This window comes from Xiphophorus maculatus, chromosome 22 (genome assembly GCF_002775205.1).
Source record: "Xiphophorus maculatus strain JP 163 A chromosome 22, X_maculatus-5.0-male, whole genome shotgun sequence".
In the NCBI taxonomy this organism is placed as follows: domain Eukaryota; kingdom Metazoa; phylum Chordata; class Actinopteri; order Cyprinodontiformes; family Poeciliidae; genus Xiphophorus; species Xiphophorus maculatus.
In genome coordinates, this window is record NC_036464.1 from 27,254,074 (window position 1) to 27,273,618 (window position 19,545).

At 37.3% G+C, this 19,545-nt stretch overlaps 1 protein-coding gene across 3 annotated transcripts in view; it reads right to left on the reverse strand.

Moving 5' to 3' along the window:
• LOC102229953 (pro-neuregulin-3, membrane-bound isoform-like) overlaps positions 1 to 19,545 on the reverse strand; it is a 441,303-nt gene that overhangs the window by 110,214 nt on the left and 311,544 nt on the right. The gene's annotated exons all lie outside the window — the stretch shown is intronic.

Genomic DNA, 19,545 nt, shown 5'->3' on the forward strand with positions numbered 1-19,545 from the left:
GTTTATAAAACAAATTGGTATCTGAATTTTCTTTTGATAGATATTTTTCTACCTATTCTTAATTGTATTAACTGCTCATTATTTTCAAAATGTATTTATTTATTAAGTTAATTTCCTATTTTTCAGTTGTTATTGCACATTGCTGAATGATTAGTGAGGTAGTTTGTTCAAACAGCTTGTTAAACTGTAGATTCTGCTGCAGATGACGACCCTGAGGAACACCAAGATTGGTTGGACCATGTTAATCAACAACATTCTATTTAATTAAATTTTTTCTGTTAAATAAATGTATTTGAAATATATTTTGACATAATATACAGTGCATTGTTGATCATTTTTCAACTGTTTTTCTTTTTCAACCAATGCTGCAAACTAAAACCTGGCAGTGGTTCCAACTCCCTTATCTCCAGATACAGTATGTACGTTATTTTATTGCAAAATATTTAACTCTGATATGTATTTTATGTTTTTTTTTTTTGTCACTTTCATGCATTCACAGCACAGTCAGGAAACCAATGGAGAAACATGGAATGAGTTTTGTTTCCAGGACTTTAAATGCATTCAGTCAATCAGAAATGTGTTGCTGGCTCTAAAGCAGCTCTGCTCCCAGAGGGATTCTGGGTTTGCAGGGAAGAAGCTGTGGGCCGACGCCGGTGCTGGTCAGGCAGCGCAGCGATGGAGCTGATGGAGGCCAACTACGATGACTTTGGTTCTGTCACACCAAGGTCTTCACTCTAACTCCACTATAATGAGACTGTCAGAACAGTGTGAGCCAATGGAGATTCCCCCAACATCCCCCAGCAACCCACTTTCACAGTCAAGGATGAGTAGCTCTGTGTGTGTGTGTGTGTGTGTGTGTGTGTGTGTGTGTGCGTGTGTGTGTGTGTGTGTGTGTGTGCGTGTGCGTGTGTGTGTGTGTGTGTGTGCGGGGGTGTGTGTGTGTGTGTGTGTGTGTGCGGGGGTGTGTGTGTGCGTGTGTGTGTGTGTGTGTGTGTGCGTGGGTGTGTGCGTGTGTGTGTGTGTGTGTGTGCGGGGGTGGGCGTGCACGTGTGTGTGTGTGTGTGTGGGTGTATTTGCGTGCATCCTAGACACTTGTTTATGGTCGTTCTGGTTTTCAGAGCCACCCCACTCAAGCTGCTAGCTATCCAGGCTTCTCTTCTGTCTTTCATCTGGATGAAGTCTCATCATCCAAACATCAGGATGTAAAGAAAGCAGCCATGAACCCAGTCGCTGCCGTCTTTAAACCAAAAGGCTTTCAGACCAAGGGAAGACTTAGACATTAAACGACTAATAACGTACAACCGTCAAGCATTTTGTAAAATAAGTGTACTATTATACACGTGCAATATTTACAACAATCAATTGAAATGGCCACAATGTTGAACAAGTATGTAAACTTTATGGTGTGATATGAGTGTTTATTATTATTGAAAGACAAATATTAAACTGCATTTTAAAGTGGCAAAAAGAACAATACACGGTTCTTCATAAGGATACCCAATATATAGGCATCTACATCGGTATCAGACGATGTTAGTAATTTTTTTCCATATCGGTATCGGTCCAATAATTAAAACTGGGCTTATAGTGACAGATGTTTATTTTTATCTTGTTGCCGTTTGTGTGTGTGTTTCAGACAGGGGAGTGTGTGAGGTCGGCTGTGTGTTATCTGTTCAGTCATGTGATAAATATAGGGATGCAGTGCAGCATTATGGGGATGTTCAACTAAAGCAGGGAAGTGATGTAGGCAGTGTGGTGGCTTTACACAGTGTTTAAAGTGTAGGGAAATATATAGAATATTGGTAAATATTGGTTATCAGCCATAACAGCATAATTAATATTGGATATTGATATCGGCACAAGTTTTCATATCGGTGCACCCCTGCTTTTAACATTTGGATCTAATGAATATATGAAAAATATTTAAACTACATTTTAATCTCAGCAGAACCTCATTTTGCTGTGTTACACCTGCAACTCCTTGGTATATCACCACTTTTACACAAGATGACATTTTTGCCAATTCTACATTAGCTCAGCTCAAACTCAGACTGTACAAAAATATGTGAAAATCAATTTTAAAATTTTGCTACAGATTTAATTTTATTTAGGTCCTGACTTTGAGTAGACCAGAGTAAGATGTGATTAACCTTTAATCTGGAACATTGTGGTTCTGGCTTGGAATGGAAGGTTATTTATTTATTTCTTGCTAACTCACTTTTGAACATTGTAAAAAATCTAAATCAGTCTCACAGCAAACTTGTTAGCCATCCAGATGAAGGTGTGTGTTCCCTGTGTGCTTTAAAGCCTCTACATGTGTTTTCCTCCAGAGCCTCCCTGATCCAGTGTTAACTGCTGTCATAAACAAGCAGCTGCCAGATGTGAGCCTCTGTCCACTGAGGAGTCCTGGGTCAAGCTCTCAGTGGAATCCATGACCAGAGGAGCTGAAGATAAAACAACATTCCACACAGCTGACCTTTTGATTAAGCTCAAGCTTATTTTCACCAATAGGAATATTCCCCCCAGATATTGAACAACACAAAGATTGAGTGGTTTTTTTAAAACTGTATGTTAAATGTTGTGTTTTGAATTTTGAACAATAGTATCTCAAATGCTTGGGGAGTCATGCAAATTGAAAAAAAAAAACAACTATCAGTTCTGCAGCTCTTCTGCTGCAGAGTATTTTCCATGGGGTTAAAATTCATGCCTGAACTGCAGCGGCTGCGCTTGTGTTGGCAGAGATAGAGGAAGGTTCCCAGAATGCTGGAGGGCAAACTGTGAATCACTCCAAAAAACTTTAGACTTCACAGCGTTAATGTTGACTGTTTTCTTTCTATGCGAAAAGTGACTAATTATTCTTTTATAATAGTTAAAGATATGTTTTAAAACAACCACACACAACATATTCAAATGGAAATCTGTTCAAATTGAGGGAAATTGCCTAAAAGTTTCTATTACCTTTTAGCTCAATTAAACTAATAAATCATATCTTTGCAGTTAGTAATTTCTTTATGGGGGTCAGCAGTACAATAGTCACAGAAAATGCTGTTCAAAAAGCTATTCAAACAGAAACAACTGCTGTGGTGGCCATCATTAAAAATGATCAGAATTATTTACTGCCTGCCATACACCGAAAACCTGTCTGACCCAACCTTTAAAATCATGTTTGATAAAATCATCCATCTGTTGCTTGGCCTTGCGTGACTCATGCTACATTCACACAGCAGGCAAATGAGACCAAATCGGACGTTTTCACGGCGGTCTGAGCCGCCCGATTCCAAGCTTTTGACCCCACAAAACATCAGATTTGTGTCCTTTCTATATGTGGAACTAAATTGGATAGTTTGTAAAGCAAATCCAATCTGACAGTCATGTCAATGACTTTTATGTGAGTGACATAAGACATTTTTTAATTCTGCACCAAAAAAAATCCGGATGCGGCAAATCTGGATGTAAAGACTGGTTGAAATTATAATTATGAAAAATTCCGTCTTCCAAACAGACTTCTCTATAGAAGTTGCAGTGAATTCTCCACATTATTGGCTTTGCTTTTTTCATGAGCTTCCTTTGTCTTGTTATGATCTTCTGTTCTCGTCATCATAAAGTATTTTTGAACAGAATTGAATTTATTTGGGTGGATAGACAGATTGACTTCTTTAATATATATTAAGACTATTCTACAGAAACAAACAGGGACAAAATATCCATTCTCTTGGCGTTTATTAATTTAACCTTTTAGTGCTAGCAGATAGATAATAATATTATTAGAGGATCAAAATCCTGATGGGTGGTTGTAATATTTTTTTCTTTTCTTTTCTTGCTCTCTTTAAAACAAAGGTAAAAGTCCTAAAGGGGCAGAATTATGTATTTTCTAGGCACACAGTCACATTTTATAATACAATCAAGTAACTATGTTAGTTTAGTTGTTTTAAAAATGCTGTATATATCAAACGTGACATAAAAGAAATTTGACTTTGCAACTTAACGTATTAAAATTGGACCTCTGTCTCTTTAAGAAGCTCCTGCTGTTTCTCAAACTCCGCCTTCAAGACGGAGTCATCACAACATGGTTCCTCTGTTAACCCTCTGATACATGACATATTGACTATGCAGTCTTCCATAAGTGGATCTTTTTAGACCCGTATTGAAATCAATGTGTGCTTATACTACTTTTGTCATTTTGATTCAAAATAATGTTTAATATGATACTTTCTGCTGTGTTTTATTTCACACAACATTCTTACCAGCGTTTCACTGAGAAGTAGCTCCTATAATGAGCTCAGCAGATGCGCAGTTCCACTAGGTGTTTGCTAAATGCTGCTGGCTAGTCTGAAGGAGCTGAATGGGATAAGTCTGCTCTGTAAGGGAAACGCTCTGAGGAGGAGTGTTATGGAAAAACCGGGAGCCATGGGAGATTAGAGGATTTATTAAATATGCATGAAAGAATCAAGGAAACACTCCAGGTATGTTTTTGATTCGAGGATAACACTAAAACATGATATAAAGCTAAAAAACAGTCTATTTTACTAACACTGTCCTTTTAAAATGCCTTGCATTACATGGAGCCAGATGAAATATCAGTAGGCTATCTTTGCCAAAATGAACACGGTATCCTCTGGTATTACAGTGAAGACTTTGTCTTCAACTGTAAGAAGACTCACAGAAGAAGAGTCTCCACTTTGCTCACGTTCCCTGCAGCAAATCTAACTACTCTCTAAACACCACGTGTCTGACTTACATTGTTTGGTAAAATGACAATTTGTGCCTCATGGAAATGACTAAAATACTCTTCAGTTTCACAGGTCTGTCATGGTTTTGGGAAGCTGCTGGGGACGAATGCTGTCACTGTTTATATTAATGTGACACTTAGTTTTTTCAGTGACAGCTCTGAATAGCCAGGGTGTGTAAGCAAAGGCAAAGGGGAAGCTTCATCTGTCGCTTTATATTTGCCAGATGCGACCGCATGCGAGCACGACCGTAGACAAGAGAACAGTCTGCAGCCACGTTACAAACAAACAGTCGGTTTATGTGCGATGACAAGTTAAATAGACAACACTGACATGCAGTTTTGCCAAAGAAGCCATTTTACCGACATGTCGGTTTGCTAATGTAGTCTCCTAAAACCACACTGTCTTTTGCGCCACAAGCACAGCAGAACTGCAGCAGCCCTTTGTTGTTCAGCTGCTGCTGGTGGTTTATGAAACATTCACAGCTATTTATGACCCCTTTGAAAAGCAAGTCATGGCTAATTTAGGGCAGAACGCCCAGCTCTCATTGATTGTAAATGTGTTATTGTCACATGCATGAAGAGATAATCTAATATAATCGTCTGGTTGGTGGAAGAATGCCAGAGTTGCGTGGTGGCTGGGTAAAGTATTCCAGCAGAGAAAATGAGCTTTTTCTGTCACACAGCATCCAAACAGGTTGAATCTGAAAAAAAAGGTCGACTGTTTTGTGTTGCTGCTGCTGTTATTAAGGCATGTAACCACACACACACACACACATATCCCTCTGAGGTGACTTGGTGCTCCTTGTCTAGCAAACGGAGGGAACATCCTTGATTCTTGACAGGTAGATGGATGGGTGTGCATTTATTTGTGTGGATGTGTGTGTGAGGAGGACAGAGACAGATGGATGAGAAAAAGATTATTGTGTGGAAAAAAAGAACATTAAACAAGACCAATATTCATCCGTCTGGGTTTTTCAGAGTATCTGGCACAGAGCAGCAGGCTCAACGCTGGAGCTAATGAACTGGTCATCATCATCAGCCTCTTTCCAGCCTATGGCAACACCTTGTGGTGCCAATCCCAGGTTTTCTGATTCTCTGGAGTCTCACATTCAACTCAGATAAAACAGAGAAGGGGTGAAGCAGATCGGAGGAAGACCTGGTTTCGCATCATCTGTCCGCTAGACTGGGTTTGGACCAAAGTTGCAACATTTGTTACATTTTCTGCAGGTTCATTTTCACATTGCCCTGCCTCAAACAAACCTGGCCCTTTGAGCAACCTGTTAAAGGCTGAAGAGCTGAAATCGGCTTTTGTTGATGTCGACATGTGACAAATATTGCGTCATTTTAGATTCACAGAGACACCTGCCAAACTCCACAGGGAATAATCGGAGATAGTCGGCACGAAATATAAACATTTCTGTTAGAGCACACTTCTGCATGTAATACAGCAACAAACCTCTGTGTTATATTTAGAAGTTTGTTCACAAAATATTCACAAAATGAACATATACAGTATGGAGTGGTGTCAGATATGTCGATCAAATGTCAAATGTTAAGACTACGTTTGTACACAAAGATGACCGAAACACTCCTTACTGGTTGGTGTTGGTAATGTACTGTACAGTTGAACCTTGACATAAAAGCAAATCAACATCAGTTTTTTTTAAATAAAAGCCATGGCTTGGTCCATATATTTTGTGAAATCTGAGTTCAGAATCGTGCTTTGGGACGCCACTGCTAGTTGGGGAAAGTCGCAGCTTCAGCTGAGACCATGTCTTGTTTATCCACACAAGGAAACAGATGCCTATTGAATTGAAGCAGGAGATAATAGAAAAACATGAACATGAGTTAAAGTACAATGGTGGCGATGGTGTTAGGAGTTCGTCCTACTATTGGTGGGTTGCCAGTTCAATCCCCATTCTGACCACTTCTGTGGATGTGTCATCATGCATTCAAACAGCATCAGAGTTCATGTCAACCAAACCAAAACCTAGGATTTTAGGCTGACCAGAGTTCAGTTTTTTGGTCTGCATCAGAGCGCGAAATGAAACTGATTTTCTAGGCAAATAAACCAGAGTAGGATTAAACCAGACTAAACACGGCTGGTGTGAATGCACCCTTATTAACATCTTTCTTTGGCAAAAGAACTGGAGTAAGTGTTTTCTCTTCACACCATCACGCTCAGAGGATTTTAATTCAACAACTTTTGACTCACTGCTGGTAACTGGGCTTCAGACCAACAGCTCTGCCATGCTAAGGTGTTCTCAATATCAAAAGAAGTACTGGTTTCATTACAGCTTGAAAATAATCCAATTCATTTCAATCAATGAGGGGATTGAAAAACTCAAATTGTGGAAGATTTCAACTGAAGAGCTGAATATTGATAAATTCTCTCTCTGACAAAGAAAACTGGATGGTACAATTCTTTTCAAACTAAAATTTATAATATAATCTGAAAAAAGAATCATGTTCTCTCCATTCTTTACCAAGTTCACCATTAGTCTGTTCGGTAATGAGACTACCTAAAGTCTCAAAACAGGTTAACGCAATGCTTAGCATTCAATGCAGTTTGCCAAAGCTTTGCAGTGTTAAGCGGCACATTGACTGCAATCAGAAGCTTCATTATAAATTTTCACACCAATCTGTCTCTGCTGCCAGCTTCTTGAAGGTTAGAGCAGCATGACAGATGCAGATAAGGATCAATCCAAACATGCCTCACAGCCTCCCAAACACAATTATACTATTTGTCTTTCATCATTTATGTTTTTGTCCCTCTTAGTCTTTTTCTTTTAGTTTTGTTTCTAACTGATGTGTCAATAAAGTAATTATTAATGTAAAAACCCAACAAAGACTTGGTTCCACTGTTCCAGTTTCTGAAATCTAATGTAAAATCTCATTCAGAATATTTTAAACTGTGTAAAGCCTTTTCATTTAATGAAATATGGAAGAGTCAAACCAAGACTGGTTTATTCTACAAGGATACATTTGTTATCCTCCGTCTATTTTATAACATTTAATGAAAGCTATTGGTTAGCTTTAGATAACTATATAACTAAATAACCAGCTAGCCATTTATCTCACTAGCTGGGTAGCTAGACAGATCTAGCTAGCTGCATATCTATCCAGCTGGATAGATCTGGCCGTCTAGATAACTAGCTAGACACTTATAGCTATCTAGATAGATCTAGCCATCTATACCTATCTACAGAAAATGTAAAATGTTTATCAATATCTGTGCTTTTTCTCTAAAGGGTAGTAATTAGTATTTTTGGAGATGGCATAGAAAAACATAAAGCACGTTGTCACATGGCAGTGTTACAGTATTTTTAAAAAGACGATTTTTTTGTTTTTTTTTTGTTTTTTTTTGCTGTTGTATGCCAAGTGGACCTGAAAAAAAGCCCCAAAAGAAGGAAGCAGACTACGGGGAATTCTGGGTAAATACAACCAAAACACGTTCTTGTGTCAAGTGCTAGCGGGAGAAATGGATTGTTGTCATTTACCAAAGATAAAAGAGAAATCCTACAACTACTGAAATCTGATGCTACTCCATTTTGGTTTACATTTTGTGAAGAAGGAAGATGCTCATGTCTTCTTCAGAGGTTTTCATGTCATCTCATGTAGTTCTTAGTGCAGCGCCACCACAGGCGAGGAGGGGAACATGGTTTTCAAAGGGTTTGGTTGGTTTGACACAGAGCAGTGCAAAATCAAACCGCAGCAGCGTAAAATTTAACAAATTATGCAATTATTTTTCCCAATCAAGCTGACCCTATGGGCAATCACCTCAATTTATGATGTAACGCAGTGTTACATCATCAACTGATATAAATAAATAAAATAAAATCAGTTTTGTTTAAATCTATTTTAACTCCGACATAATTAAATTTGAAAAGACTTCAGGTAGTCAAATTTGGCACGACATTGTAATGGTGCAGAAACAGTTACTTCCCTTAAATCAGGACTTAAAACATTTTATTTAACGCAGCTTATGATCAAATTATCTCGAGAAAAAGCAGTTGAAACATGTTTCGTCTATGCCTTTATTTTTTATATTTTATGTTTCTTTTAATGTTTTTATGAATCCGTCTTTTCTTTTTATGTCATGTACTGCACTTTGGATAGCCTTGTGTATGAATGATGCTAGTATAATGAAAATTTCCTTGACATGTCTAACTCGGAGTTTTTGACTTGTCCCTTCAGTTGAGATAAAAAAAAATAATTCAACTTTTTACAGCAAAGATGTTCAGTTTTTAGAAAAACCGCCAGTATACGTTTACTTTTGTGAAGACTAATCTTTTTACCTTTAGACTTTAGAAGCAAAAACAGATTATGTGCCATAATCATCTCCCTGGAAACTAAAATGAGGCCTTACCCTGTTCTACTCTATGAATACAAACTACTGTAGGTATAAATGGCCGCATATTAGGGTGTGTGCAGCATTTCATTATCTCTCTCTGTACTCAACATTTGATGGCCCAAAAGAATCGATACCATACAAGTCTATTAAAGTTTCTGCTGTCGCTCCAGCCTGAAGACCCCCAGCTCTGGAAATTCTCCTGATCTCATTATGTCCTCACTGTGCAACAAGACATATTGTGCGCTTGAGCTGTTATTATTGCTGAGCTGAAGTTATTTCTGTCTTAGAAAGCTCTTCCCAATTTGCTCACGGTGGATAGATCGCCACAACAAGCCCTATGATACGTTCCCCGTGGAGATTTGCCAGAGTCTTTGGCGTAATGAGAAAAAACTGATCAACAAAGCCAATGTAGATGATAATGCAATTAGCAATGGATGTCAACAGGATTTCAAAACTGGGATAGGTGATTCCCTGAAAGAAGGAATCAGTTCATCAATAGATTCTTTCTTTTTTGTTCTTTTTCTTGTTTTGAGTCTGTTGGTGGGTTTCTCTGTTTCGGTTTCTGTTGTCTCACTCCTTTGAAGTAACCTCCACGGTTAATGATCCGCCATGACCCTGGCGACCTTTAATTGAATAATAAATGAGTGGATCTGATTCCAGACTCTGAGGCAAACTGCAGGAACGAACGGCACAAACCCATGACGTGAATTACAAGGTCATGTTTGAAAAGCTACAGTCGGACACGGACCGTCAAAGAATACAATGGAAATAAAATGCAGTTCACCCCCTAGAACAAATGACTGGTCTTTAAAATGAATAAAAACAGCCAAAAGTGGCTTCTTAAAAGAAAAGTCTCAAAAAAGTGTGGAAAAGTTATTTCCTCTCAAAGAGCAGAGAGAGAAAGAGGAAGTTCAAACCATCTCCTCCATCGATCATATCCCAGACTCCAACGTCTCTCTGTGCCTCGACAGACAGAAATTTAAAGAGACAGACCCCCACATTCAAGGCATCAAATTATAAAGTCAAATTTCTTTTAAGTCATATTTGACAACATTTTTATAACTGAAGGTAACATAGTTACTTGATTGTGCCATAAAATTATACTATGTGGTTGAAAAACACATAATACAACTTGTTTAAAATGTGTGAGATGTGTAGCTTTGCTCGTTCACCACAGTGAGTGCCTGAAGCCTGAAGATATTTTCAGTCTAAGTGGACTAGACCCAAAAAACCTCTAACGCCTTCTGCTCAGATGAAGTCTCTCTATCACCATCATCTTATGGAAGAGAGGATTGCATCAGCTTCAGCGGGGCTGCTGCCCGTTCCAGATCCACTGCCCTTCAACACAAACACGTCAAATGTGCTTTGTAGTGATGCAGGAAAAACTACAGCAATGAAGCCTTCTGACCCTTTAGAACGCACTTAAAATTATGTCCATGAAAATCAAAACACAGAGGCAAAAACTGGAAAAGTCCAGCAACTAGGCTTTAAGATTACCACTGTAACCAAAGGTTTCTTTGAATAAACTCAAAGATTTTGAGAAGTCTATAGAAAAATTTATATAGAAAAATCTAGGAAATCTGAGTTTCAAAAGTCTACATTTTTTGACACTTCACACTCTGAAATTTCCAAATGTTTTCCCCAGACAATTTCTGAGATTGAGCTAAAAAAATTATCTGTGTTTTTTCACAAATACACAACTTTCGGAGTTCAGAAATGTTCCAGATTTTTCCAGAAAGAAAAACAATGATACAGCCATATGCAAATATCTTTGGAGAACCTACAACGGACACAGTTTTGTCAACAAAACACAAAGAAACATCCAAAGATTACATCACATAACAACAGGAATAACGTAATTCAATGACAGGATTTGTGTGTGAAACAAAAAGCTTGGAATCCACAGAAAGAACAGCATTATATGCTCTGAGAAGCCCACATACAAAGAGCCATTTCAGTGGGTACAGTGATCCTGAGTGGGACAGTTTATACCACAACGCGATTCCTTTATTTTCCAGTAAGACGAGCATATTGCAATTAATCTGATTGTCTGGGGAGCCACAATATTTCCAGAAACAATAATCCAACTTAGAAAAAAAGGCAGAAAAAAAGAAAACAATCCAGAGATGGATTTTAAATGTGCGGCGGGTGGCAAAAATAACTGCAGTAAGCCTCACAGTGGGATGCAGGTACTTGTGGGAAGAAGCTGCTTTATCAGAGCTGGTCGGAGCCCACATTACACCACTATAACCATGTTTCCACTCCCTGATCAACTTAATGGGCAGACTGGGTCTCCGGGCGATCTGCCATCCTCACGCACATCCACACATGCATGGTCACGCCTGCATGCACAGATAGACACATAGTGTGTACACATATAACTGAATTAAACAACTGGGAGCCAGTGATATTGCAGCCATCCAGCCAAATAGATGAGGCGTGGGGGGATTTGATAAAACGAGAGAGCAGAGAGAGATGTTGTAAAGGAAAAAAAGGAAAGCAAGTTTTTGAGTCGGCGTGTGTGTGTGTGTGGTTTGGGGGTCTGATGAGCCGCCAGAAGCCGGGAAGGTTTGGCATGGATATAAAAGAGCGGAGCTGGCCATGGGGCACAACAGCATCGACACTAAATCCTCATACAAACAAGTAAACACACACACACACATACCGACGCGGTCATTTATGTACAAACAGTTCACACAGAGAGAAAAGCTCAACACATCAGCCGGTAACTGCCAACCCCTAACGATCATTACACTTTGAGTGCTAACCGGTCAGTTTGCGCAATGTGTGTGTGAATCTGTGATGAAGAAGTTTAACCAGAAGCTCGGAAAGCTAATTTGCTGATTACTACCTCTTTATGCGCTACAACAAAGAGATTTTCTTTGAACCAATCTGGAAACAAAACATTTCCAAGCTTCTTTCTAAAACTCATCAAGTTATGCACCGATTAATGCCTTTAAGGGAACACCTAGAGGATGTTTAGAACAAATAGCAAGTTCATTGCAGGACTGACAAAAGCACACATTCAAACCTAGGAGGGACTTATGGATGCCAGCTTGCATCAACCATGCCTGGTTTTGGACTGTGGTAATGACCTACTGTAGATACCTGAGAGGGTGCATGCCTGCATGGTGGGTAGGCATAGGGCTACCTATGTAGCTGTTTCTACAGTGGGTCGCTTTCTAAAGAGCATGACGTCAAGCTCTTTAGAAAGCGGCCCACTCCACCATGACAGATGTCAAAACGACATATGCTCAACGTCAACTCATGTAAAGTTTGCCAGATATTTGGTAGTACTATATTGCTTTTATTTAGTTGACTTCACTATAATAATGTTCATAGGGTTGTTGGGGTGCTTGACTGCACAAACAGACAAAAATACAAACCAAACTCATCATTTTATAGTACAACTCTGGATGAGGAAAGAGAGATGGTTAGCAGCCGTCAACCATAAGGACTGGCAGGCTTCAGTGTAAACGTGGATTTACAGTGAAAACTTAAGGTAAGACAATCAACTTTCACATGCTTCATAATTAAGATTAGTAAGATGCAATCAAATGTTATGGAGAAGGTATATGTCTAATCATACTAACCATTGAGAGAATGCCCCCCCATCATGTAGTCTACCATGTACAAAAAAATAAACTGGTTAGCATCTAGATTTTAGTACACTTCTTAAAATCTGCTCCGGTGTAATGACAGTGGAATAGATCATATGATTTCAGGCAAACTTGACCATTTGATCAAATCAACAGGAGAGAGAAGGCATAGGCCGGTTTCTAAGTTAGCCATTTCCTACATTTGTAAAAACCTGTCTCTAAGCCCCTGCTAGGTCTCTGAGCTAAATGCAAGAAGTTCAGCAAGGTCATAATAAAAACATGAACTCAGGATTTCTTCACTGCCTTGTGAGTCTTCATACATGTCTTACGATCCTTTAATTTTAATTCTTTAGGCCAGTCAGACTTCCAAATTAGTCATACTGCTACACACCAAAAAAAAGAGAGAAAAACTTCTTCATCTACTCTTTAAACAGATGTCTTTGCCATCTTTCGGTTTACTTGTCAACGCCTTCAAAGTCTCAATGTCAGTCCTTTGTTTCCTCGCCTCACACCTGACATAAAAAAGAGACCTGACATACTGTGCATTCACATTGTACTGGATCTAACAAATCCTCATCAAGGTTACAGTACATTCAATGGCAGCAAGTGGCAAACCTCCAAGGCAATTCCTCCATTTATCCTCCCCTCAGTGTTTTCAGCTATTATGGCTTTTCAATTCACCAGTTTTACCATCAAGTGGAGGGCCTTGAAACGCCTGCTTCCCTTCTCCACTTTGAGTTCTTCCTACACTGTAGATGTTTTTGATTTATTTGTGCTTTTACTGAATTCATTCCAAAGCTTTATAATCTTGCTTCTCCTCAGGTTTTACTTTGCTGTTGAGATTTAATAGATTATTGGAAAAGTGCTTTTGTTATTCTTTTTATTTAGTGCTTTTATTTTACAGCAAAGGGAAACTCTGCTCTCTCAAATTACGTAATTCCTTTTATTTCTAGGGGTTTAATGTGTAAATGTATAAATTATATCTGTTTTTTAACATTTCCAATTCTCTTTAATAGACTATTTGGATTACTCTGCATCAGGTCATATCCACATCCTTCCTATAACCAAAGATCCTTTATGTGAATAACATTTGTAACTTCTGGGCTACATTTACTCGTCTCAGATTCAAATAGGTGGGAAGAAAAACTCCTACTCTTGAAATAAGATAGCATAATCATAACTTCAAATACAAATTTAAAAACCGTGGGAGGTTTAGTCAAAAAGAGGCTTGCTAAATTAGCTTCCATGTGCCTTTAACCTGCACTAGCTAACTGAAAGTTACTAACACAATCACTCTACCTTGACAATTTTTCTTCTTCCTTTTAAAATTACTGGATAGTTTGTTATATTGCTTCACCATGGCAATAAAAAGAAATAATTTCAAAGAAAGTGAATTTACCAACAGTGGATCCGCTCTCAGACCCTACAGCTTTCCACCAAGCCGTACGTTTCTTAAATCTTTTTTTTTTTTTCATATTAATCTCCATTGATTAGCAGTGTTGATCCATTTTTTAATTGCTGCTAGCGCCCACTGAGGAACGCCTCAGTGGGTGCTATGCTAATTTCTGCTCTTACGAAATCTGGCTTTGGGCTAGAAAATACAAAACAGGGCTTTAAGGCCTTTGACTTGCACATGAAAAAGTCAGTTATGAAGCAAACATGTCCCCATTTAAAGCTGTGGGGCTTTAAGTAATGCTCCAGGACATTCTTGCATCCCCTTCTTCACATATGTCAAGTTTTCATGCTCTTTTGTTGTGGCACTTGTTTTGCTACACTGGGCCGCAGGAAACAGATTTATTACAATAACTGAGATTGAGGAGGAAATCCTACTCTGGGTAATAAGGAGCATGTATTAAAATTTTATCACTCTGACAACACGCTCACAGAATATCAAAGAGGAGATTTTCTTTTGTTCTATTTTAGCTGTATTAACACTGCTGAATATAAAAGACAAAAAACATTTTTGATTTAAGTCACATTTATCAACTGTTTCACTAACTTTAAATCTAGATGTACTGGATTCATCAGAGCCAACAGAAGCAAGTAATATCTGCCAAATGCTATTGTAATTAGAATTTGTTATATTTATGCATTTAATTTTCATGGGTTTTTTTGAGGAGGGTAGGAGGGTTGTTACAATTACAGGTGGGTGGGTTGATCTAAAATATTAAAAATATTAACACCAAACTGGTATCAGTATAGGACTGATACTAGCATAGAAAGATTACTATATTAGTTTTATATTCCCTCTAGACGTAGTATTTTACTTTTGTATTTTTGTGTCTCAGATTTTGCTTTGATTTGCTCTTAAAATGACTTTTTTTCCCACATTATTTATTAAGGAAAAATACATCATGCTAATACAATATTAAAGTATTAATTTTAGAGACACCTATAAAGTTTATACAAATTAATACCAAAATAATAAAAACAAAACAAAACATAAAAACCAAAAGAATCAAAAATTGGACAACGCATAAAAAGTATCTGTATGAATATCAATACTGGTGATTCTGGTCCAATATTTACTTTACAAAAATCGCTGCATCACACCCACCCACACACCTCAGGTTGCAATAGCCACACACACATTGACATGTCCTTTTGAAGCTCAGACAAGTCCGGACATGATTACTTGTTGCACCATTTCCAGCTGCACCTTTAATCACATCAGGAATTCCATGTAGCTTCTACTGGTGTGTTTAAAAGATGGATAATGCCTGTTTTTTTCCCCAAGAGACAGAGAATCTAATCTAGGCTTTAGCAGTGAAGTTCAATCATATTCCTTGTTATATGATGATCTGTTTGATTAACTCATTTGGACTGTTTATCAGAGTTTGAATACGGTGGGAAAGGTAAATTTTCAGTTTCCATTTCCCGCCAATGTAAACTACATTCTGTCTTAAAATGGAATTGTGTTGGTCTTATTTACACAGACCAGTGTTACCAAATTATACTTGGACACTTCAACCCTCCTTTATTGTAAGGTAGATACAATACTAATAGTTTAACTCTGGAGTTTTTTTATTTTCCCAAATAAATCTTCCACATAGTTTGTCTATTTTATGAAAGAAGTGTTCAGGTGGGAGTAGGGGGATATTTTTGGATACATACAATAATTTAGGCAAAATACTCATTTTGATTACATTTATTCTACTAATAAATGTATTGGGTTATATAATTCATTTGTACTATTGGATCTAGCTCAGGCACAATTTGTATTCACAAATAAGTATTGCATATTTTATTCCTCATCATATGTTGTCCATTTTCCTTCAGGTAAAAACCATCGGCTATCTGCTCCATTCAATGATCTCAATATGTACTATATGTACTACAAGCCATAAAACAGAAATTTATATGAGACAGGCTCAACCTCATATACCCGATATACCTGCATTTCCAGTCACCACCATGTACAACATGACAGTGGCATGCAAATCATGAAAATCCACTGTGTGTTCTATATGTGTGTGTGATTCATGTGCTGGTAAATTTGGTTCTCAACAGAAGAAGATTAAATTACACAGCTGATGGGTTTCCTGTGTCTGTTTCCATACAGATGCAGGAAGGTGTGCTGGAAAGTTTCTGCTGCGTTTTGTTAAATCAGCTTTAAATCTCCTTCATTCGGTTTTCTCCACACAAAACTTATTATTCACGCCAAACATCTCTCAAAAGGTCAAAGTTCAACAAGTAACATGGTCATCTAGACCGCTTTGCAAATCTAAACCCTGGTGTCAATTCTACTTTTTATTTAGTTGGTTTTGAATATGTAACAATTTGTACAATATTGTACAGAGAAAGAGAAAATAAAATGACACATACACACATATCAAGTTTCTAATCATAAGTAGTGAGGTGAAGCATTATGCTCCATCCCTATCCTAATCATATAATTCCTTATTAATGTTATGTCAAAGTCCCATGCAAGTTATAATTATTGTAGTTCTATTAGAATATAATTTACATATGTATCATTTATCACTTACATACAGTATGTTTAAATATAGTAGCAGATAAGTCTCAAATCTCCCACATTAATAATAAAATACAATAATAGTCACACCAATAATGATAATTTTAGTATATTATCCCATTTATGAACATGTTTTTATACCGGGATTTGAATTGATTCATGTTTTGGATTTGAGCTCCACATTCACACTGATCCAAATCTTCATCCACAAAAAAAAAATTAACTTCTAAAATCTTTTTATGTTGTTGTGATCATTTGTGTTTGATATTTATGTAAATTACTAAACTCCACTGCTTAAGTTTACATCCAAAATGTTGTTTATGTCAACATGTGACATATCTGTTTTATACTGTAAATTATTGAAATTAACAAGTAAATAATCCTTTCATAAGAACAGTATTCTCTGTTTCCTGTAAAATCAAAGTAAAAGTACAAAGGTTCACTGTTTGACCAAACTTTTCTTTCACACTTTCATTTTGGCAAAATAACTGAACTGTGAAATTGTTTTGGATGTTTTGTACACTGAAAAACAGGATTACATTGATTTTGAAAATTTTAGCCAATATTAACACCCGATATTAGTGTTGATGTCATGGCTGATAACTGATACTTATATAATATGTACCAGCAAAACTCTGAAACAAATTTCCAGAAAACTGCAACACAGCTGAAACACAGTTCCTTTAAATCAAGGTTAAAAACCCGCCTGTTGATCTGCCTGTTGCTTTTGAACCACAATAAGAGGAACACTGACCAAAATATTGGACATATATTGATGATCTTGATTGATAACTCGTCAAAATGTGACGTTTGCTGCTGGTTTCTCAGTTGTTGACTGTTTGCTGTTTTAATGATGTAGAACATTTCATACTGCCTTGTTGCTGAAATGTTCTACAAAAATAAACTTGATTGATTGATTGATTGATATAAATATTTCCCTACTATTTCGATACCAGGTAAAAGCAGCTACATTTTCAGTTAAACACACTTGCGTGGGCGTGTGTGTGTGTGCTTTGTAATCTCTTGTTAATCCCCTGAACCCATGCAGAACACACCAACACCAACACACAGGGACTTGGCCTCACCACACCACAGTCCTGTTTCTGTTCACGTCATCTATCGGCCACCATTTGTAATCTACTCCACACGAGCTCCTGCTTTCCTTCCCTTCAGTTACAATGATTTATAATTTGACTTCAGTTCATTATTGTGCAGATATAGTTTTAAAAGTGCACAAGAAGTTTGTCTTAAGATACTTTTTGCATCCATATCCATCAAAACTGTTGGTCCGTTTTTTTACCCTATTACTCCAACAGTCCATTATTTTATTTAATAATGCTAATGATCCATAATTGTGCGACATAAAGTAGGTTATTGTTTTAATGCAACATAAATATTAATAACAATAACAGAAGATATCTGCAGCACTGTGGAGAATGTCATCTTTAATGTGTTTGTAGGGCGTATGGATTGCCGTTTTATTAACGAGCAAATGAATGCTTATTGACTCAAGTTGCTGCCTGTCAGCTTCTATAATCACAACAACACTCTGTGCCTTTCTCAGTGTTGACAACCTGAAAACATAAACACTTCATGTTTACACCGCCACTGATTTTCTACATTTTCCACACTGTTAAATAAGCATGCTGTGGTGCAAAGGGACGGAAAACTCTTATTAGAATCACAAAAATATGACATAAAATAGGCTGCTATTGGTTCATTTACTGCAGGATTTGAATTACATCATTTTGATTTTTGAGAACAGAGCTGCTATTAACTTTTTGAAGAATTTTGTAAATGCTGATCATACACAAAAATAAAAACAACAATTTGAGCATAAATGTAAATGTGTATACTCATAATATATTTTCTAAGGCTGTGCTAGGTCAGCCAATCATAGCCCTCATTTAGACATTTACAAAGAAAGTGAATTTTGTTTAGTCCACATGTCCTAGCCTTAGCAACACTGCTATAAAGCCTAACTTTGCTTTGTTTTTTTATATTGATGCCTTCTTGCATATGTTGTGAATTTCACCTTTCTTTATGAATGGAGGACAAGTTACCTCATTATTTTTCCGTTATATAAACTGTTTGGTGTTTTGGGGGAAAAAACTGTATTTCAAATCACAAGTCAAATGACCTGGAGAGATGAGATGCACTGAGAAATCAAGTAACAACCAGAATCGGTTGATATCGGCATGACTGATCCTGAAGACGACTACAAAATAACAGTAGCTCAGACTTGTTACCTGTTCTATCAGTTATCGCCAGCAGGTCAATAAAATGGGAGGAATGTCATCAACAGATATATGGTTTTAAATATTTGTAGATATTGTTTCATCTGTCATTACAAAAACATCAAAAATCATTTCTTCTTTGTGTTTTTACACAAATATATAACTGTGAATTATCCAAGTATTTGAATCAGAAATGATGATGATGATGATGATGATGATAGAAATTTGTCGAGAAAATGACAATTTTATTGGCTAATGATTATCCAGTTTTTGTCTTTTCTTCTCATTCACATTTTGTCTGCCACTCAATTTCCATTTTTCTTCTTTTCCTAAACACCTAAAATGCTGCTAGTAATTGTTAAGGAATCATGGCTATTTTTGATGGTTTAATATAGTTAAGCTAATGCCATGTGTGTTTAAGTAGACCAACATTCCTTTGGACAAAAGCAGATGCAAGCAGGAGTTCACAGATAAACATTTTTCTGGCAAGGTTGTAACTTAGAGTAGCCATAAAACACTATGCTCTTGAAAGGTTTTAAATTAGGAGGCCATAAAGAATATCTTCCCCGGCTCGCAGGTCAGAGGTCGGGGGTTTCTCAGGAGCTCAGAGTTGCATCTGGAGTTGATCACAACTTAGGAATCTTGGAAAC